This window comes from Phalacrocorax aristotelis, chromosome 6, assembly GCF_949628215.1.
Source record: "Phalacrocorax aristotelis chromosome 6, bGulAri2.1, whole genome shotgun sequence".
Classification (NCBI taxonomy): domain Eukaryota; kingdom Metazoa; phylum Chordata; class Aves; order Suliformes; family Phalacrocoracidae; genus Phalacrocorax; species Phalacrocorax aristotelis.
In genome coordinates, this window is record NC_134281.1 from 24,522,550 (window position 1) to 24,546,081 (window position 23,532).

Sequence of the window (23,532 nt, forward strand, 5' to 3'; positions counted from 1 at the left end):
AAACAGGTATAGAAACATATAAATACACATATTTCTAGTATTCCCTGGTACATTTTTGGTCTCTAAGGAAGGTGAAAGTAATGCACAACCCTTTTGTCTGCTGCACGTGTGGTACCCTGGTTCCTGAACTCCTTCTATTGATTTCAGCAGCTTTGGACCAGATAAAAATTGTCCAAGGTGTAACCTTAATTTGGAGGATAATTACATGGAGATAGGAGCACTGTGTTTTTCTGTATACTGTACAGAATCTCTAACTGACATACTCAGTGATCACAGATAGTTTGCTATTTGTCTAAATACATTTAGACAACTTCTGTCCTCAGATGCACGTATGTAGTTCTTGAGTTCATAATGATTTGTGGTTCTGTACCATATTTACCCTACAGAACAGAATGATATTAGAAGAGCAAGTCTTGTTTACTTCGTAAGTTATATATTACATTTTCTATTACCACAGGAAGCTACTACGGTCTGCTGTGTAAATATGCAACCCATACTCCTAAATACTTTAAGTTATTGATCACCAAGAAATACAAGTAAACCCATGATAACTTGCAACTAAAGGGAGAACTTTCAAAATTAGAAATCTTGGCAATCCAGAAACACTGACACTACAAAATTTGGCTTTGTTCAAATGGGGAACATACTTTGTTTTTTAAGATATCTAACAAAATGGAAATCTTATTTTAACTGCTGCCCAGAAAAGAACAGGTCTCATCACTGAATAAACCAACTAGACTTCTCTGACATTTGTAAGAAAAAGGTAGCTCCTTTCAAGCATACTGAAAAGTACGCAAGCCCCATATTCTCACATAAAATTTTTGGGAAATGAAAACATTGATGCAAACTTTGCTTTTCATGTCAAGCCATGCCCAGGTATTCCTCCGATAGTGGAGAAAAAAATCCAGAGCAGCCAACTGATGAGAGCACTATTATTGCAATAAATTACGTACATGCAGGTATTCCCACTAAAATAAAATGCTGATTTATTTTACATGTTACCTTATAGAGATGTATGTAATTTAAACAAGAATATTTTTTTTCCTTTCACCGCATCTTGTTTTTGTTGAACACACTAACGAAACATTAAACTGAGTCTGATTTTCATTACAATGAACAATACTCCAAGAAGGTGGTATTGACTAGTGATAAAAATTTGTTTTGTCTTGATACATTAAAATACATATGTACATTTTGGTCAATTTTCTCCTGGAAGGGAAGGAAGCTATTGTATTTTCCAGCTGAAGAAATCCTACAACTGCAAAGATGACTTATGCAATGGGAAAGAAAGCATTAATACAACAGAAAAAGAATGAGCTGATAGTCCCTCCCTCCACGCTTGTTATGCACAGTCCAGCATGTGACTGGGAAGAAAAATTAAGATGACAAAGTCACTAGTATGCAAAAGATAAAGTCTCCTAAAGTCACATGGCATTTGGTTTTTAAAAAAAACTAACAAGCAAAAAAAACCAAACAACTAAAACCACCAAGGAAAGTAAACCCAAATTATTAGAACCACAACATATCCTTGACGGTGAAAGGAGAGGTATTCCTGCTTTCCAGTCTACTCTCAAATTCCTCCGTTGGTGCTTCCACAACTGCAGCCCCCAAGGTCAGGCTAACATGCGTCCAATCAGTTGAAAGAGGCACCTGCAGAGAGCCTTCCTGTGGCACGACCTTGTCTCACCCCAAGATGATTTTAAACACTTTGGCAGCCCAGTCAGACGTTCACACCCAGCTGACTGATTTTGGAGGCTGGGAGAGGGAAGATTTTAACAAAATTTCCAATAATAGAAAGGTACTACAACTTTGCAAAATTACTTCTAAAAGCAAGTTGCTGATACAGTGATCTTGAGTATTCAAAGCACAAAGAACAAGAACAGAACAAAGGGAACCATGAATATAAATTCTCTAAAGACCACAGGTTCAGGTTAACTTTAGTTTTCTAGAAGTTAACTCACTGATGAAGTTTCCTCTACAGTCAGTAGAGAGGTGTGTAAAACTTCAGAGAGCAATTAATATCACGGATAATCTGTTTTAGGATGGATGGATTGCCCCCTAGATGTGAGCTTGTCTTTATGCACCATACGGGAACTGTACATGATTAACTACCTTATTTTCAGGCAGATAAAGCTGAAGAGCCTGTGATTTTTCAATTGGCAGAGAACTCTACAGGCAATATGAATAAAAGTTATAGAATTTTAAGACAAATAAACTGAAGGGGATATTCATGCACCAAATGTGGACGAGAAGTGCAACAAGGAGAAAGTAGTTGATCCCCAGGAGGCCAACTGGAAGAACTAGAATCATAGAATCGTTAAGGTTGGAAAGGAACCTTAAGATCATCGAGTCCAATCGCTAACCTATCACTGCCAAGTCCACCACTAAACCGTATCCTCAAGCACCACGTCTACCCTTCTTTTAAATACCTTCAGGGATGAAGACTCAACCACCTCCCTGCGCAGCCTGTTCCAATGCCTGACAACCCTTTTGGGGAAGAAGGTTTTCCTAATATCCAACCTAAACTTCCCCTGGCACAGCTTGAGGCCATTTCCTCTTGTCCTATCACTTTTTACTAGGGGGAAGAGACCGACGCCCGCCTCGCTACAACCTCCTTTCAGGTAGTTGTAGAGGGCCATAAGGTCCCCCCTCAGCCTCCTCTTCTCCAGACTAAACAACCCCAGTTGCCTCAGCTGTTCCTCATAAGACTTGTTCTCTAGATCCTTCACCAACTTTGTTGCCCTTCTCTGGACACGCCTCAGCACCTCAATGTCCTTCTTGTACTGAGGGGCCCAAAACTGAACACAGTACTTGAGGCGCAGCCTCACCAGTGCCGGGTACTGGGGCACTATCACCTCCCTGCTCCTGCTTGCCACGCTATTCCTGATACAAGCCAGGATGCTGTTGGCCTTCTTGGCCACCTGAGCACACTGCTGGCTCATGTTCAGCTGTCTGTCAACCAACACCCCCAGGGTCCTTTTCCTCCAGGCAGCTCTCCAGCCACTCCTCCCCAAGCCTGTAGCATTGCATGGGGTTTGTGTGACCCAAGTGCAGGACCTGACACTTAGCCTTGTTGAATCTCATACCATTGGCTCCGGCCCATCGATCCAGCCTGTCCAGGTCCCTCTGTAGGTAGAGCCTTCCTGCCCTCCAGCAGAGCAACACTTCCACCCAGCTTGATGTCATCTGCAAACTTACTGAGGGTGCAGTCAATCCTCTCATCCAGATCATCAATTAAGATATTGAACAGGACCGGCCCCAACACTGAGCTCTGGGGAAAACCACTCGTGACTGGCCGCCAGCTGAATTTGACTCCATTCATTACTACTCTCCGGGCTTGGCTGTCCAGCCAGTTTTTAACCCAGCGCAGACTGCACTCGTCCAAGCCGTGCGCAGCCAGCTTCTCCAGGAGAATGTTGTGGGAGACAGTGTCAAAGGCCTTACTATAGTCCAAGTGGACAAAGTCCACAGCCGTCACCTCATCCACTAAGCGGGTCACCTTATTTTAGAAGGACACCAGGTTAGTGAGGCAGGACCTCCCTTTCATCAACTCGTGCTGGCTGAGCCTGATCCTGGTCGTCCAGCATGTGCTGCATAATGGCATTCACAGAATCACAGAATCACAGGTTGGAAGGGACCTCAGGTATCATCTAGTCCAACCTTTCTAGGAAGAGCACAGTCTAGACAAGATGGCCCAGCACCCTGTCCAGATGACTCTTGAAGGTGTCCAACGTGGCCGAGTCAACCACTTCTCTGGGGAGATTATTCCAATGGTTGACTGTCCTCACTGTGAAAAATTTTCCTCTGGGGTCCAATCGGGATCTCCCCAAGAGCAACTTGTGTCCATTCCCCCTTGTCCTCTCCATGTGACTCCGTGTAAAAAGGAAGTCTCCATCTTCTTTGTAGCTACCCCTTAAGTACTGGTACATGGGGATGAGATCCCCTCGAAGCCTCCTTTTCTCAAGGCTGAACAAACCCAGTTCTCCCAGCCTATCCTCATATGGCAGGCTTCCCAGTCCTTTGATCACCTTTGTGGCCCTTCTCTGGACCCCTTCCAGCCTGTCTACATCCTTTTTGTACAGCAGGGACCAGAACTGTACACAGTACTCCAGGTGTGGCCTGACAAGCGCTGAGTAGAGTGGGATAATGACTTTATCTCTGCCGGCAATGCCCTTTTTGATGCAACCCAGCATCCTGTTGGCCGCCTTGGCTGCAGCAGCACACTGTTTGCTCATGTTAAGCTTTCTGTCTACCAGGACCCCCAGGTCCCTTTCCACAGAGCTGCTCTCCAGCCAGGTGGATCCCAGTCTGTACTGCACTCCCGGATTATGTTTTCCCAGGTGCATGACCTTACACTTCTCCTTGTTGAACTTCATAAGGTTCTTGTTGGTCCACTCTTCCAGCCTATCCAGATCTCCCTGCAGAGCAGCTCTCCCTTCTGGAGTGTCTACTTCCCCACTCAACTTGGTGTCATCTGCAAGCTTCATCAGGCTACACTTGATGCTGTTATCCAGATCACTTATAAAGATGTTGAATAACATTGGGCCCAATATCGATCCCTGGGGGACTCCACTAGTGACAGGTTGCCAGTCTGAGAAAGAGCTATTTATCACCACCCTTTGGGTGCAGCCTTTCGGCCAGTTCCCCACCTACTGCACAGACCACTTGTCTAGGCCATAACGCATCAGTTTCTCCAGGAGGAATCTGTGGGGGACCGTATCAAAGGCCTTGGAGAAGTCCAGGTAGACCATGTCCACTGCCCACCCCATGTCAACCAGGCAAGTCACTTTGTCATAGAAGGCCACCAGGTTTGTCAAGCACGATCTGCCTTTAGTGAAGCCATGTTGGCTTTTCCCAGTCACATGCTTCATTTGGCTTGTGATGGCCCCCAGGAGGATTCATTGCATAACTTTCCCAGGGACTGAAGTAAGGCTGATGGGCTTATAGTTACCCAGGTCCTCCCTCGAGCCTTTCTTGTAGATAGGGGTAACATTTGCTTTCCTCCAGTCCTCTGGGATATCCCCTGTTCTCAAAGATTATGGAGAGTGGCCTTGCGATGATGTCAGCAAGCTCTCTCAACACCGTCGGATGGATGTCGTCAGGGCCCATTGATTTGTGGGGGTCAAGCTCCTGTAGTAATTCATATACTAATCTTCCTTCACCGATGGTGGGTCGGTGTTTGGTTCAATCGGCAATTTTGTTCCCAAAGCCTGGGACCCTACAGTGCTGGTAAAGAGAGAGGTGAAGAAGGTGTTGAGGGCCTCTGCCTTTTCAGCATCACTGGTGATTGATTCTCCTTTTCCATTTAACAGTAGGCCTATGTTTTCCTTCTGTTTCTGCTTGTGGTTGACGTGTCTGAAGAACCCTTTCTTGTTATTTTTTATGTCTACAGCCAGTTTCAATTTAAATTGGGCTTTTGCTTTTCTGACTGCGATTCTGCACTCTCTGGCTATGCCCTTGTAGTTCTCGGCGGGTAATCCTCCACTTTTCCGTTTCTGGTGTGCTTCCCTTTTGGATTTGAGTAGACCCAGGAGGTCATGGTTGAGCTATGGGGGCCTCTTGCTCCACTTACTTCCCTTTCCTTTGTAGGGGATAAATTGGCTTTGTGCTTCCAAAAGAGAGTTCTTGAAGAATTCCCAGCACTCATTGGCTCCTTTGTATTCCATGGAAGCCTCCCACCAAATCCCTCCCAATTGAGTCCTGAGTGCACTGAAGTTTGCTCTTCTAAAAACCAGAACCCTTGTCTTAGAGCTGACCTTCAGCACACTCAGCAGGATCCCCAACTCCACAATATTGTGATCACTGCAGCCGAGGCTATCACTAACCGAGATACCACAAAGCAGGCTTTCTCAGTTTGTGAACAGCAAGTCCAGCAGCGCCTCCTTCCTGGTCGGCACGTCTTGCATTTGTATCAGGAAACAGTCCTCTATACATTCCAGGAACTTCGTAGATGACATGCGAGCTGCCGTATTGTTCTTCCAGGACATGTCTGGGTAGTTGAAGTCACCCATCAGGACCAGGTTCTGTTGGCCAGAAGCTTGCTCTAGTGCCCCAAGTATCACTTCATCGGCATTGTCATTGTGGTTAGGAGGTCGATAGCAGATGCCCACTGTGAGGTCCTGCTTGGATATGACCCCTTTTACTTTAACCCAGAGGCTTTTGATAGAGCAGTCGCAATCACTATAGTTGACTTTGATACATTCAAGGTGTTCCTTGATGTAGAGTACAACTCCTCCACCTCTTCTACGTTGCCTGTCTTTATGAAAGAGCTTGTAACTGTCCATTGCGATGCCCCAGTCATTTGAGGTGTCGCACCATGTTTCAGTTACTCTCCTATGATGTCGTACCCTTCTGAGTGGGCACGGAGCTCCAGTTCCTCCTGTTTGTTACCTAGACTGCGTGCATTCGTGTACATACACTTGAGGTGTTTACTCTTTTGTTTCACATCTTGAGAGACAGCTAAGGAAGCCTTATCACCACACTGCTTGGCCCCCATTGGATGTGCTGGTGTGAGTGTTTTCTCCATGGATCCCACCCCCTAAGTCCTTCAGTTTAAAGCCCGCCTCACCAAACTAGCCAGCCTACTGCTGAAGATTCCCCTACCCCTTTTAGACAGATGGATTCCATCCCTCCCTAGCATGCTGTCGTCATTGAAGAACATCCCATTGTCATAAAAGACAAACCCCTCACGATGGCACCAACCACGTAGCCAGGAGTTGATATACACTATGTGCCTGTTTCTGGCTGCTCCCTTCCCTCGAACTGGCAAAATGGAAGAGGAGATAACTTGGGCGCCAATGTTTTTCACTTGCTCCCCCAGGGCTTGAAAATCTTCCTTGATTTTACCCATTTCCCCATCATTCAAGGTGATCTTCTCCATGACCTTTCCCGGCACCAAGGTCAGGCAGACAGGTCTGTAGTTCCCTGGATCCTCCTTCCGACCCTTCTTGTAGAGGGGCGTCACATTTGCTAGTTTGCAGTCATCTGGGACCTCCCCAGTTGACGAGGACTGCTGATAAATGATGGAGAGTGACTTGGCGAGCTCCTCTGCCAGTTCCCTCAGTATCCTTGGGTAGATCCCATCCAGCCCCACGGACTTGTGAACATCCAGGTGAAGGAGCAGGTCGGTGACTGCCACCTCTTTAACAACTGGGACTTCGTTCTGCGTACTAGCTCCATTTTCCAGCACAGGGGCCCGACAACCCTGAGGATGACCAGTCTGACTATTAAAGACTGAGGCAAAGAAAGCATTAAGTTCCTCAGCCTTCTCCTCATCTGTCCTGGCAAGGTTACCTTCCGCATCCAACAAAGGAGGGAGATTCTCCCTGGCCCTCCTTTTGTCACTGATGTATTTATAAAAACATTTTTTATTATCTTTAACAGTGGCGACCAGTTTAAGTTCCAGCTGGGCCTTTGCCTTCATAATCTTTTCCCTGCAGAACCTCACAACATCCTTGTAGTTCTCCTGAGTCACCTGCCCCTCCTTCCAAAGGTGGTAAACTCTCCTTTTTTTCTTGAGTTCCAGCCAAAGCTCCCTATTCAGCCAAGCTGGTCTTCTGCCCTGCCTGCTCGACTTACGACACATGGGGATGGCCTGCTCCTGCGCCTTTGAGACTTCCTTCTTTAATAACATCCAGCCTTCCTGGACTCCTTTGCCCTTCAGGACTGCCTCCCAAGGGACTCTGTTAACAATCCAAAGTCTGCCCTTCTGAAGTTCAGGGTGGTGGTTTTGCTGACCCTCTTCCTTACTTCTCCAAGAATCTAAAACTCTATCATGTCATGGTCACTGAGCCCAAGACAGCCTCCAACCACCACGTCACCCACCAGGCTTTCTCTGTTTGTAAACAGCAGGTCCAGCAAGGCACCTCCCCTGGTTGGCTCGCTTACCAGCTGCATCAGGAAGCTCCAGCAACCTTCGAGACTGCTTTCTCTCTGCTGTGATGTATTTCCAGCAGATATCTGGTAAGTTGAAGTCTCCCACGAGAACAAGGGCTAGAGATTGTGAGACTTCAGCCAACTGCTTGTAGAGTACTTCATCTGTCTCCTTGTCCTGACTGTGTGGTCTATAACAGACTCCCACCAGGTTGTCTCCCTTATTGGCTTTCCCCTTGATCCTTACCCATAAGCACTGAACCTTATCATTACCATCGTTGAGTTCTAGACAGTCAAAACACTCTCTAACATACAAGGCTACCCCTCCACCTCTCCTTCCTTGCCTGTCCCTTCTAAAGAGCTTGTAGCCATCTATTGCAGTGCTCCAGTTGTGCGAGTCATCCCACCATGTTTCCGTGATGGCGACCACATCATAGTTTCCTTGGTGCGCAATGGCTTCCCGCTCCTCCTGTTTATTGCCCATGCTGCGTGCATTGGTATAAATGCACTTCAGTTGATCTACTGATGTCTTCTCCAACACAGGTATGCCACCCCCAGGATCATTCCTAGCAAGCCTGGTTTTATCCCCTTCCCCCTTTGCATCTAGTTTAAAGCCCTCTCAACGAGGCCTGCTAGCTCCTGAGCCAGAATCCTTTTCCCCCTTTGCGACAGATGAACCCCATCTGGCTCCAGGAGGCCTGGTGCCATGTAAACTGCCCTGTGACCGAAAAAAACAAAATTCCACCGCTGGCAGACCTCTGAAAAATGATGGGATTCCATCGTCCTAGCAGTTCCTGGTTATTTAGAAGAATGGAGAAGGAAAGTGGCACAACTTCCCACAATTCTGCCAACCCTCTGTTTGACTTGCAAGACTAGCTTTTATAGGGTGAAAGATGTGCATCATGATGGAGATGTTCTGCTCAGTTCTGTAGGGTTAGCTACATTATACATTGACATGATAAAGACTGTCAGGATCTGGGTCTTCATTGCTTTCACACTATTCTCAGAAAGCCAAAGCTCTATAAATCAAATAAGACAGAACTTTATTGCATGGAGACAAGATGAAGACATAGCCAATCTATCTGATTAGAAATATAACATTCATGTTATACACACACTACTGTCAGTATATATTGACCATTGCTTTCCATGTCCTAATATGTAAGACTTCCCATTTGGGATGTTTAACCAAAATAAATGTTCACCCTTAAAATAATGTTAAGTTACAGCTTTCCATGTTATTTTCCAATATGTACTACCACCTCAGCCTAGAGGCACTGTTTTTCCTTCAGCAGAAGATTTCAAGTTGTTTGACTCTACCCTGTTTATTTTACACAAATGCTATTCCTTTCTTACAGATGGATATGATCTGTTGAAGACCTGGAACATTTTATCCCATAGCAAAACTCATTCAAAAGTACCATCTGTTCTTCCTGCAGGGGCACAGTAATGCCAGAAACTGTTTAACATTCCATAAATTAAGACCATAAAATGGATAGCTCATTGTTAAAGGGAAGCAAGGAATCGTTTGGAACCTGATGACAGACATTTTGCTGGGATTTTGCCTTAAAAATAGTAGCCAATGTATTATTTTTGGTTTGCTGTTTTTAAAACTTCACATACAACATTAAACAGCAAGGGCGTGTCACAATCTAGACCATCTTAATGCCTGGCTTTATCCCCACTTCCATCAGTGTCAGCAGGGTGCTTTCTAATAACTTCAGGGGGAGGCTTGGACTGGGCCAATGGGTTAGAACAGATTCACTCACAAAAACAAATTCTGTTCTCATTTACCCTGGTATGTGTCTGTTGTATCTGTATGATATACTTCCTAAGAGAACAATCTTCAAGTAAAAAACCATTAAAATATGTCTTACTTTATAGATGTTACACTAATATATTACATTCACACACACATACAAACACAGCTTCCCCTTACCCCCTTCACTTATTGGTAAGAAACCCTAGCCAGAAATGAACAGCCATTTGGTATTCCTTTCTACATCCAAATGCTAAGACATGCAGATGTTTAATCAATAAAAAGGCTGGACATAAAATCCTGCTATGGGTATGTATAATTTGAGTCAATGTTAAAACAGCCTTCATTTGCCATTCATACAGAGAAACCACAGATTTTAAAAAAAAAAAGTCTACAACAAAAAATAAAACACGCACAAAAGAAATCAATAGTGCTTAATTGGAAAAAAATGACACTATAAAAACCTCCACCCAAGAGTGAGGCTCAAGTGGCACTCTGCCCGGTTCTCTGGGCTTCCTGGGGACAAGCAGTCCTCCCTAACATGCAACTCTTGTCACACACGCTGGGAGCTGCATGTGAGCTATGCTCCAGCAGCTCAATGCAAAAGTTTCACTTCTTAAATCAGAAAATTACTACATACTGGTGTGTTTCAAAACCTGTTTGTGAAACAGATAAGTAGATGACACTTCCACGTTCTAAGTGATAAGAATTATCAACTAAAAATTGAGCCATTTAAGCTCATAAAGTCATTGCCGAAGACTATGTAAGTGTACACAATTATTATAATCTCTTTGTGAAGTCTCACATTGCTATAATAATATTTGCAGAAGCAAAGCAGTTTTAGCCCAACCATTACTATTCCCAGAGACAATGCATATGTTTTTCCATCACATCAGATCCTGTATGGTGGGGGAGGGGCAGGAGTGGCGGGAGAGGAAAATGCAACTTGAGAAGTAGTAAGTGTGTCAAAATCTAAATTACTTGGAGATATTTTGCAGCACAATCATCCTTTATGCTTGTGCAGCTCGGCTCATATGGCTCACATTCAGGCTGTCACACTGAATCATTGCTATTTCTTGACTTACTTTAACAAAAACAAACCTAACTTTTGCTTCAGTATGTGAGGTAAAACGCTCTCTGAATTCCCAGTCAAAAGGCCAGAAGAGGCATTAGAAATAATTATTTTTGTAAGAAGCTCAGTTCTGAGGAGAGGTAAAAAAAAAAGTCTGTGAAGATCTGATTAATAGCACACAGACGTGTTGCTTATTGAGTATTTTGAAAAAAAAAAAATCCATGCTGCAAAAAGCTTTGTCCATGAGCAGAGTAGGCACAGCTTTAGCAGTCTAAACTAACAAAGCAAATCCGCCCCATCTACTAAGTCTTTAAACTGTATAAAACAGAAGATACTTAACAAGAGCTTTAGAGTCTGATGAACAGTTAGAAAGTAAATCTGGGAAACAAAGTACAAAATCAAAGAGAAACACAGCCAGAAACAGTCTTTGCAACTAGCAGAACACAAGGCACAAAGCAAAGCCAGCACTCAAAGAAAGTTATTTTATGCTTCTCCCAATAAATTTGCAACAAACATCCAGTTAGGAAGGATTTCTGCTGACCTGTGGATGTGCAGCAATGTAGATGCAGTGAGTTTTCCTATCACCTTTTGTTCCCAGCCATGTCAGCTGTGCTCTGCTCCAAGTGCTGCTCACACTCCCAAATCCCCTTTTCCAGCTCTATCTTAGGAACTGCCCAGATTTTGCAGTGTAATCTGAGCAGGGAAGTACCATGTGCCTATGATATGGTTAATTCACTTTTTACCCCCGCAATGCCTAAGGAAGCTGCTTCACATTTCAAAGCTGTGCCTGCAGCTGCCTGACCCAGGTACAGCCAGGGCAGCACTGGGGCTGCCTCTTCCACCCAAATGGGGCCATTAAACTGATCGTTCCCACCTACCAAACCCTGGAATGGGGGATCCACTGGGTCGCTGAGGCCCTTGTCTCCATTTCCCCAGGGTGCCCAGCACAGAGGGGACCATAGCCCCTCACACCAAAGGGGGCTAGCTCCCCTTGCTCAGGGCCACCACCACAGTCCTGGGGCCATTGCCATCCCCATGGCCAAATACCAAAGCCCTCCAGAGATAGCTCTGGTAAGGCCCAATGACGCCCCTCAAGACCCAGTGAAGCTTGGGCATCTGGTCCAGCATCTTTGGCAACAAAGGAGTTGGGCTGCAAGACTCCCATCCATTCCTCTCCAGTGCTGCCATCAGCTAAGCAAGTAACAATCTCAGTTTCTTCTGGTAACAGAAGAAAGCTTTCTACTACCAAAAACAAAAATAAAAGCACCTCTAAACTTTATTCTATTAACTCTTCTGTTAATATTTTTTTATTGTTATTAACCTATTTCTTGTTTGTATTTGCAATCATCATCATGCTTAATGATGAGATAAGAAGAAGGAAATGCCTCTTCTTCCCAAATTCTGCACAGGGAAGAGTTAAACCAGTTGTGAAGCTGCCAAACATGCATGCAGCAGAGAAGGCACAGTGGAGATGGGGTAGAGCAATCTTCAAGCCCTGTCACTCCTGCTCATCCAGCCCCAACCACACCACCAAGTCCTATTTGCCATATGACAAAACTCAGGGGATTAACAACTAGCACCAATCTGGTGTAGGCTTTTCCTGAATGTTTAGGCCTTGAAAAGGGTAAAGTGCAAACCCTCAACTGTTGTGCTGTTCCCCAGCTTTCTTGAAAGCAAATTCCATGTAATCGCAATGTGAACATTGTCAATGTCTCAAACACTGCTAAATCAAATTACACAGAGGGGCTGAAGGAGCCCCAGTAGGCAAAGAAATAGGAAGTTTGTACTACTGTCTCTACCAACCCTAGGCAGATGGGGGGGAGCAGCTATAGCTGCTTTTAAACAGCGAGAAACGGCCCCTAAAAGAGATTAAAGGTGAGCAGCAGTCAGGGATCTTGGAAAAGGAAGGATCTAAGACACAAAGATGACAGAAAATAGAAAAGCTTTGGGGGAACTTTAACACTTGGCCAGAAGAAGGCAAAGCAGTTTCATGTAAGAAACCTGCTTTTTAAATTGTTGGCCTTGTATCACCTGCAAATACCTTGTGTGAGAGTGCATAATGCATCTGTGGAGTTGTCTTTCTTCAAACTCTAGACCTTTGGATAAACCTGTTTATTCTAAAGCAAAAGTGCTAGTTGTATCTCCCCTGTTGCACAATTAACTAAAACCAGTTAAATTTGAAACCAGCACGTGGGTAATGTAAAACTTGAAATAACATACTATGTAGGAATATTGCAGAGAAAAAGATATATTCTTCAATGATGAATTCAAGATCTCAGCTCAGAAGTTTGATCTTCATCAGTTATAATGATGATCGCTTACAAAACAGTAACAAAATGAAGTGATCTCGAAGGTTAAGAATTACGGCCAACAGACATCCCTTTTGCTGGCTGTCTGCGTTCGTGTCCACAATTTGTACCTCTGCCAGGCACAGGCATCGTCTCCGCCGCACCCTAGGCAGTGCCCCGTGGTCCTCACCCCTTTAATACGGGACTCTACACTCCTCTATCCCTGATTCGTGCCAGTGACCCCTCTCATTTCTGTACACCTCAAACCCTCCAGTTCAGGGTCAGGCAGTGAGGGTTGCACAGCTAGGACAGGTCACAGCTAACTGCAGAAAGCCAGCTCTTTACTGCTTAAATTCATTAGCCTGTAGAACAGGCTATAATTTGCTGAAATGATGATTAATCAAATCTTATTTTTCTCTAAGGCAGTTAATGAACAGCCAATTAAGTGTCTCAGTAATTCTGAAATAACAAAGGAATGCTCTCCAAGTGGCAACTAGCAACTACTTAACAGTGCAAGCTAGCATCACAGTAAAAGCCAGCCTGGCTGAAAGGGCAGAAGATACGTGACTAGGAGGCTTTTTCACCCACATCATCCCAAAGCCACCAATTTTTTTTATGCCTCAGACAGTTCCTTAGAGATTAGAGACCCTGTACTGGCCACTGTGCAGGCACTCAGCATGCCATGCATGGGTGCACCACCACCTCCCCCCTCACTGCTTGCTCCCACAGCTCTGCTCTTTTTTGTTGCACCCCGGGCTGCAGACACCCCCTTTCACAGCTGCAGCTCTGCAGAGAGGAGCAACCACAGCCTCCAGCCCATCTCCTGTGCCCATTACTGCTCCTCAGGCCTGTAAACAGTGAGGAGGGCCAGGGAGCACACAGAGTGCCACACAGCCAGGGGACAGGTAACTCTGGCCGGGATGCCTGGGAGAGAAGGCAGCACACCACTATGGCAGCCCTGCATCCAGCTGGAAAAGCCTGGGCATCCACAGCCAGCAAGTTCAATAGGGCAGCAACTGTCTGTCTTGCAGTTCAGTTCATATCTTTTCCAGACTCCAAACAAATCCATGAAAGCTTAATTTTGATCATATAAATCAGGGTAAGATTAGGATATATAAATATAACTTAGTATAGTACCCAAAAAGCAAGGAATAACATTTTTAAAAGAATCCATAATTTATTTATTTTTTTAAAAGTATTTCTTCACTGGGAATTGTACTGGAGCAAAGAATGCAAAACTTAGAAGCTTCCAAGAGGGGGTCATGTGAAATTACTCTATTCTGACTATTACTAACATTTTGATTCTGAATGCATTTGTAAGAATCTGCCAACAAACGAATTTTCACCATCAAAAGAGGCTTTTTTTTGCAGTTTGTAACTGTAATTTTTTTTTCAGGTTTAAGAAAAAAAAGATTTTGTAGAGAATTTATGCCATTTCTGTAGAAACTTTTGCATCCCACAGTGACACTGCAGATTTTTTCAAATAAAAAATAAATCCCCCAGAAAAGAACAGAGAACATCCTTTGTTTCAGACAAAGAATTTCAGGAGAAACCACAAAATGTTCAAGCAAAACATTAAACATTTGATTTTTTCCACCCATTTTGCCAGCAGTCTGAGTTTTCCCATAGTTCTAATATCAGTGTCAGTAAGGAGGGGAGGGGAGGCAAGGGGAGGGGAGGGAAGGTAGGTCAGATGGACTACACTCATGCTGCAACTTAAAATCTGTGCTAATTGAAAGAAGACAAAAATAGGATGTGATTTGCAGAAAATATTTTTCTTCTTTAACTTAGCTATTTGTTTAATGAGGAAATGAGACCTACTTAAATTTACCCATCAGGGAAAAAACCGCCATTAAAAAACAACTAGAAGTTGTTAGTATTATTATGCAAAACCTGGGCTCTGCTCCTGTCCAAGTGCTTCCCTACTAACACCTAACTCTGCACCCCATCCTAGTAACTAAAATTAATGTTGTGTGCTTTCCACTCTCAGAGCTAGGGCCTAAACATGAGGATGTTACTGGTGGCAGATGTTACTTAGTCTCTTTAAATGAGTTTTAGAAAAGCAGGCTTAAAAAGAAATGGAAACATTTCATTTTAAACCTGGTAGAGACTATTTTATTTAAAACACACACATGCTTGCCTGACACGTTTCACTGCTTATTTTAGTGTTTTTTTCCAGTGCAAAGATACATCGCAATCACGGCAGCACCTGGAACCTTAGTTGCATGTTAGAGTACCATAGCACCCAGCACTGTGCTATTTCCAGCATCAGAGACAAGCAATCACAAACTACAGAAATGTAACTAAGAATTAAATATGTGAAACTGCATGGTCTAGAGGTATACTTCATCTTCATGACAAAAATCATAAAGTGCTAATTTGTTTTTTCACTCTTTACAGGAGAGATTTTATTAAAGGTAAGTATATACCAGTGAGTTTCCTTTTTGATTACTAGAATCTTTGCTCGTTTTATTTCAATGTAGGAACGAAAGTGATGCACTCAAGTTAACCTGTTTTCCTGGACTGAAGAGACATTATTACATGTTCTTGATCTTTTACACCTCCTAGATATTCAGACACTTGCAACACCCAAGGGTATCAAGTACTATGTCAACACTTCGGGAAGAATGCAAAAATCTTAATAAAAATGAAGAGAGATTGCTTATCCTGCACTCTTGCTATTGATGTCTGCATTTTAGAAAAACCCATGATTTATTACAAACAGTTTCCACAGGACATACCCTTCTGGATATGCAAGGAGCCACACCAGGAACCAAATGGCATGTCAGAAAGCACATTGCATTTTGGTTTTGCTCTAATGGCAAACTGATATTTCAAAGCATACTGCAGTTCTGCCTTCTGAGCAGATCCATTTATGCTATTTACCAGCACGGAACTGAGGGGTAATCCCCCAAATCAATCTGCTCTGTACAGTATCAGATTATATCCTTTTCAAGTGGCCATCCAAGTTTTATATGTTAATCATATCCAGTCTTTCAAGATCATTAGTTGGTATGATAAACTGTTTATATGACAGAGCTCCATGCATGAGGCAGATTAGTTCAGAATAGGAAAACATGACATGTTACCAAATATGAGTGTTCTGGTTATGAAAATTGAGTAAGAAATAAGCCTCAACAGACCTGGTAGAGCCACAGAGCAAGCCTCAGCAGCTCAGTAAGAAAGATGTTCTCTTTCAATAATAACTTCATTGGACTGTTAGTGAGGCCATGGTGACTATCCCTCCTGTCAGCTGCAGCTGTGCTCGTGAGACCTTCAGCTGCCTGTCCTTACACCCAGCAACAGCTCATGGCTCTTCAGATGTGGCTCACCGAGCAGTCTCTAAGAGTCCCCCCTAATTCACTTCAGGAAGGAAAGAGACAAACCCAAAAACCAGCAGGATTATCTTCAATAGCCTAATTCATGTCTTGAGATAATCCACTTGATTTTGCCTAAAGCAAATTAGGAAGTGCTTGTGCAAACTGTGGAGCCAGCAGATAGGTGGACTGCTACCTCCTGCCAAGAGGCACTGACAGCAATGGGAGGCAGTGACCAGGCACAGCTCATACCAGGGGAGAAAGTCTGGTAGTGGTCAGAGGGGTCAGATATCTGCACAGATGCCCACCCTTGACCCCAGCCTCAAGGGGTTTCAGAAGGTGCAAGCCAGGTCCAATAACTCTGCCCAGTAGAGTTACTAGCATCGTCTCTGCCAACTCCATTAAAAACCAGCAACACATTCTGCAAAGCAAAACTATATTAAAAATAAAACAAAATTGGGCTTTTGTATCAAAACTAAAATGTGGCAGCCTGTTCCTTGCAAAATCCATGATGAATGATACATTTGTGGAGGACAGCTGGAACAAATCCATGATATATAATGACATGGTAAAAGCAAACAACTTTAAATCATTTGAAATACTACTGCGAATAGATGAAACTTTACAACATTCACATATTGCAATAATTAATCATATCTAAACACTTGTTTTTAATTTTTAAAAAGAAAAAATTATCATTTTCAGAAGTTGTTTTTTTTTTCCATTCCAGCCATATATGTAAAGTAGTAGTCTCCTCTGAAAAGGTTCCAGGCTACACAAGACTTCAGAGTTTTAAATATATTCTCTGTCTCTCTCTTATCTAAAGAGTAACAACGCCAGCAAAACAGTATTTTTCTGCCTTCCATCTTCTTCTTTTTTAGTAACCTGGCCTCCGAAGCCCAGTGCACAGTACAGAAAAGCAATATCCTAGAAGTTGTTTTTATAAAACACTTCAAATGGGATTGTCACAGGAACAGAGAAAACTAATTGCCTTTTAATTTAAATGAGAATTCAAACCTCACAGGCATCTTCTCAATCTCTGCCCATGCATGCATATCTGATATCATCCTAAATGGTTCACAAATACTCAGGCAAAAGAACAGGTCTGTTCCATGGGTAAAATAGCTGTTCAAACTGAACCACACGGACACCCTTAAGGAGTTCAGCTGGTCCCACTCCTGATGGCTGCCGCAGAGCACCAGTGACCTGTGAAATTTCCCAGAAAGAACCATTAATGGGACCTGAGCTAAGAACTGGGGAATAGGTGCCAAGCTGAAATGATTTAGGACAGCACAAATGTGAGTGTAAGGGGCACATCTTAAGCTGATTCTGTCTGACAAACGTGGTTAAATTGATACTGGACAAACGGCTCAGCTCTCATTTAAGTAAAGCCTGGGGGACACACAGATGGTCTCTCCTGGATGTGGCTATAGCAGGAGTTGGCTGAGGACCAGCAGCTGGCTGGTAGTCCCCCACCACACATCTGGCAGGACGGACAGAGAGAACATTCACTGTGCTAGTGCACACTCAGCTAATTTAAGTCAAAAACAAAGGTGGTTTGAGCTAACCCAGCTAAGTTTGAAGTGAGGTGGATTAAGAACACCCATAAGACCCCTTCTGCCGGCTCTGTTGGGGATATAATCTTTGCTGGCTATATTTTCTACTTCTAAAAAGTCATTTATCCATGCCCCAGAAACTGCTTTCTCTCTTTCCCCCCATCACAAGTCTAGACAAAATCACATTAAGATCCTTCTTTAACTATACATGTACAGGTATAAGGGGTTAGCAGTTCTAAAAAGTTTTGTGAATACAGGAAAAATGAGCTCTTTGTCTCCAAGGTGTGTTCACTGAACACACAAAGAAGCCTCATGCTAAGAATAAAAAATAACAATAATTTAAAAAAATTTCCTACCAAAGTAGTCAGGAAAGAGTCTGTGAGGTGAGAAGGGTCACTTTTTAAACTTTTACTTCGCAAAAAGGAATATGTGATGTACTTTGTGACTTTTTCCCTCTGGGCTCCCCTGAGCCCAGAACACCTCCAGACTGCAGAAGCAGAGTGGCTATCCATCGCGCCTGGGGCTGGACATGCAGCTGTACCATGGTGGGACCACAGGCACAGAAGCACTTCTCATGCTCCCTTCTCCACCCACCTCTCTACAATACCGGATTCCTGGCACCAGTTTGGACAGCTCAGCAGTCATTGCCTGCCTTCATTCATAAAAATGAGGCCACACTGATGAAAGCCACAGGCTCTGGTGAACCCAGCAATAAATGCCAGTGACATCTCCCAGTCAAACATTTACTTCCACAGTCACCCTTACACAGGAAGCCTGGAGGTCACATCTGGACAATTAAGTCAGGGAGAGTTGCATGCGTGGATCAGAGAAAAACTTCTCCCTGATTTTGGATTTGACCCACAGAGTTCATTAGCAAACAAGTCAGACAAGGAATATATGTCTTTCTTAAAGCAGATCAGGAGATGTAATTAACACAGTTTAATTTTCATGAATAATATATTAACACACAAGAATGTGTGTACAAGAATGTAACACACACGAATGAAAATGTAACTCAAAGGGTTTGGTCTTGCTCTATCCATGGTTCAGCAGAAGGAGTGGTTTCAGGCCACAAGCAAGCTGCAGTTTCTTCATATCTAAGCAGGATATGTGTTTGTTTCAATGGTTTGATTTCTTACAAAAACACCACAATAACATAAGTGGGAGAAAACAAACCATGTTTTGGAAAGCCCCTTTCAGAAGTCTCTTTATTTTAGCTCCTGGTGTACATGAACATGGAATCAGAAGAAGGACCGCTTGGGATATTGAATCCAGGCCCCTGTTATTAAAGGTGACATGTCACTTCCAGCAAAAAGAAAGATTAATATTATGCCAATGAGCTGGAAGGAAATCCAAATTTCTAATGCAAGAGAATGAGGGGAAAAGCTAAACAAAAGTGAATGCATGAAACCATATCACTATATCAGAGCCTTATTCATGGGCTGTTGGCACATCTAAGATAAGAGGCAGAATAATCAAGAGTCAAGGTTCTTTCTGTTACTAGGGATCTGTATACAACTTAGAAAAGAAACACCTCAGCACAGTTCAACCCTGGAACAGAAGAGGAAAGGGAGCTCCCAGCAGGCACAGCCTGGAACAGTGTGAGGCCACCTGAGATCATGGTTGCCCCAAGGTCAAAGTCTCATGGAAGAGGCAAGCAGCCCCCGGCAGTGGTGGACCAGCTAGCAGCAGTCTGGTTTCTTCAGAGTATGATGCTGAAAAGCCAGAAGGCAGCTGTAGGAAAGCATGTGCCTGCTGTAAACCTTCCAGAAACCACAAAAATCTCTGGGTAATTTAAGGGACACTTCTGGTTTTGCCAGAAGCAGTTAAATCCCACCTCTTATCCACAAACTAGGGGAAGAAACTCCCAGGCATGGAAGAATTCTCGAAGAACAGTTTGAAAGAGAAGACCAACACTTTAAGCATTTGTCATCTCACAGAGTAAAGGAAAGAAAGCAACTGTGAAAGGCACGGTTGGCAGTCGGCTTGGTCTGGTTTACATGGGATGCAAAATCTAAGGCCACAAGGATGACAAGGAAGAACAGCCAAGGTTCCCTCTATACCTAACAGTCTCCATGCAGACTTTGAGAACTGAGAGCAGATACCAGACGGTACAGCAATGAGAGTCATAGGAGCCCTTAGAGGTTCCAACACACACAAAAAAAGGCACAAAAAGCGTAGTTTTTTTAACATGGAGTGAAAGCAAGTCACAGCCTGGAGATGGGATATAACTACATTCTGCTCCTGTAAATCTGGAGGAATGGACATCCATGGGGCTGGAATGGTTTTGGCAGCACAGAACTGCCCCAGTACTGTCCCTCCTGTTGTTTAGGAACTGTCCAGCAAAACAAAATATTTCCAAAAAGTGTAATAACAGAGCTGAATACCAACCAGAGAGACAGTGGTTGAGAAGATGCCATCTCCTCGCTGTGCTGCTGCTCTATAGCAATCTACTGCCAGAGCCAAAAGCCAGGCTGGGATGTCTGGTGGGCTTCATCTTGTGCATATATGGGAGTAAAGCTACACGCATGAGCACTCCAGTGCAGACCCCTGTGTGCTCATGGGCCTTTTCCAGTGGGTCGAAGGATCTTCAGCTACACTTACCCAACCAGCCCTCAGGTATGTGGGTTGTCATTACTCTCCCATGCTGCATGCCTGAGAAGGTGTTGACAGCAGTGGAATGTCACCTTTAATACCACCAAGCACCGTAGGACTCGCTGCCCACCATCACTCCTGAAAGGCTACCTACCACTCAGTGCACAAAACTGAATTAAGATGGCTTCTTCCATCTTCAAGTAGATCAGATAAATTTAGAAGTCTATAATGCCACATGACCACCTAATGCAACTGAAAAGGTGTTAAAGTGGATGGATGGATGGATGGATGGATGGATGGATGGATGGATGGATGGATGGATGGAAGGAAAAGAGTGGGGGATCTCTCCAATCACAGAAACTGATTTGAATTAAAAGAAGATATTTTCTACTATTTAAATATACTGCAAGACTAGTGTTTACCTATTATTTATCCCAGTATAGTTTGCAAAGCAGCTTACTGCAGTTTGCCCAGATCAGCAGTCCCACAGAAGCAGAATCATTGAGGTGTTACCAGGACTGAAGGTCTCAGCTGCTTCGCCATTGGTTTCTTGTCTTTACTGGAGAAGGTAAAGCTCCAGCCACCACGCTGAATTCAACAAACTCTGCTCAGAGCCTTTGCCATGAGAAAGAACACGCGGATACAATTAAAATAATACGGTTATTGAAGGATAAGGCAGCACTGGAATGGTTTGTCAACACAGTAATGCCAATTAAGGGTGTGATTTTTTGAATGATAACTTTATGCCAACACCAGCCCTATTAATACCGGTGTAAATGTCTTCAAAGTGTTTTTGAAGGTCCTGCTGACTCCATTTGAGAAAAGAAGCAGTTAAAAGACTTTTTTTTTTGGCTTCTGTAGGCCCCATTCTGCCATTAGGGGAAAATCTTTCTTATTAATGTCATCCATTCCACTAATAAGCTTTCCACTAGAAAGCTGTATCTTTCTCAGATAATTTTACATTCATTAACCATACACTATAAGCTGTATGTGTTGTTGTTAAATCACAGTCTAACCAAGTTGTAAGTAAAGCCATGTTTATGGGATGTGCCCATAACCTCCCTCTGCAACTGGAAGGACAAGGGTGCCTAAAACAAAGATGCCCCATGAGGAGTGGGAAAGGACAGGATTCAGGAGCTGACTGTTAGAAAACCACAGGGACAGGTACACTCTCAGGTACCACCTCTCTACTCATCATCTATGGGTGCAAAACAACAAAACTCAGCACTAATATAACTGAGCAATAATAACATCTTCCCCTTCAGTACCGACGGCTTAGAGAAAAATCTCAATGCCAGTGTGGTGCCCATAAGCTCAAAAGACCTTGGCAGTACAGACCGTGCACCCAACCCTACCTCCTCTGGCCTTGCTCCCTGTGGGTGGCTCAGTTCTGGGCAGATCAACAGGCTCCAGCACAAGCCTTTGAGTGACAAGAGGAAGCGACAAGGTGAGGGGAGTCATGGGGGCAGAGGACGGGCTGACTCTCGCTCAAGCCCTGAACATGCCATGAGTGATTCTGCTGCCCGGGTCTGGATTTCTCCACCAATGCTGCAAGCCTGGTCACCCAGATCTCCCCAACACAGCCCCCTGCTCCGCATTGCCAGGAGACAGCTGGCGAGCGTTCGCACCCAGCACCACTCACTTCAAGAATCCAAGCACACCAGCAAAAGCAGACAGAAAACACTTCTCTTAGTTATCCCGTGTATTTTCTCCTCTTCCTTTCAAACTTCCCATTGTTTTTTGTTAAGCTTACACGAGGCAAGCAAGCGTGCACAACTTGGAGGACGCATTTATGGAACAATTTTTGCCAGATTTCCCCCACCTCCTAATGACATTTAATTTGCAAACACTCCCACCGAACCGCGGGCTGCTCTCGCCTCCACCCAGGGAGTTGTTCTCAACAAAGCAACAGCTCTGAAACATCTACAGCAACTTTTTTTTTCTTTTACAATTTTCCACTTTCAGAACAACAACCAAAAAAACAAAACCCCAGAAAAAGGAAGAAGAGAAGAGAACAGCGTAAGGAAGTATTTGCACATTTGTCCAGAGTAGCCGGGAAAGGGCTTTGGATCGTGTCCCCTGCACCGAGGGGCTGCAGCCGGCTCCGCCCGGGACCGCGACCGGGACCGTGACCGGGACCGCGACCGGGACCGAGACCGGGACCGAGACCGGGACCGCGACCTACCGCGGGGGCGGTTCGGCGCTGCGCCGCCGCCGAGCGTGGCTCATCCGGGGCTGCTCCGCGCCCGCCCCGCCACTGCCCCGCCACCACCGCACTTACCTCCCCGCGCCGCGCCGCTCCGCGGGGAGAGGGGCAAGGGGACCCCGGGAGCCAGAGGGAGGGGCCGGAAAGCTGCGGCGCTGCTGACCTGATCCGGGGGCTGCTCCGCGCCGGACCGCGCTCTGCTCGCACCGCGCTCTGCTCCGCACCGCAGGGCGGCCAGCGGCGGGCCGGGCGGGAGGCGAGTGCCCGCCGCCCCGGGGAGCCCGCGGAGCAGGGCTGGACATACTGAAACAATGAGATCGGCTGTTTTTTAAGGCTCACGTGGAGGAGAAAAGTCTGCATCCTATTTCCTGGGGTTTCCAATTTTAAAAAGGAAAAAAAAAAAGCGGGGGGTGAAAACCGAGCCCCGTGCCTGCCATGGGGCAGAGGTGCCTCACCACCTAGGTCTGCCTAGGTTAAGTCCACTCAGTCAGTCAAAAGTGGCTTCAAAATTGTGCTATGAAGTGCTTTTAGTTTTCTTTTCATACCACTGCCGCTTACTAAGATCTAAGCAGCCCCATGTTTACCTCACCATAACCCGCCAGAGAAGCATTTGGTGGTTTTGATCCCAATCCTTAGATCAAGAGGGTCCAGTTGTCATATTTATATGACAATAGAGACTGTTTATAGAAACTCATCCCGGTATAAATTAGATACATGTCTTTGGGAAGAACAAAGTCACTGCAGCACTATGTCATCGCAAAAACATCCCTTGGAGGGTCTTAAGAAAAACTCAGGGTGCCTTTTCCCTACCAGGCAGCCCGGATGTGCTTGCAAGCGCAGGGGGCTGGCTTCAGTGCCCTGGCTCGG

At 44.6% G+C, this 23,532-nt stretch overlaps 1 protein-coding gene across 2 annotated transcripts in view; it reads right to left on the reverse strand.

Moving 5' to 3' along the window:
* Positions 1 to 22,847, reverse strand: part of FBLN2 (fibulin 2) — a 117,875-nt gene extending 95,028 nt beyond the window's left edge. The window contains exon 1 of one of the 2 annotated variants that reach the window (XM_075096680.1): positions 22,741 to 22,847. The gene's annotated coding sequence lies outside the window, so the exon portion shown is untranslated. Of the gene's footprint in view, positions 1 to 11,244; positions 11,369 to 22,740 lie in introns of those variants that run through there. The other variant, XM_075096679.1, reaches the window with a different exon arrangement.
* Between the last annotated feature and the right edge of the window lie 685 nt (positions 22,848 to 23,532).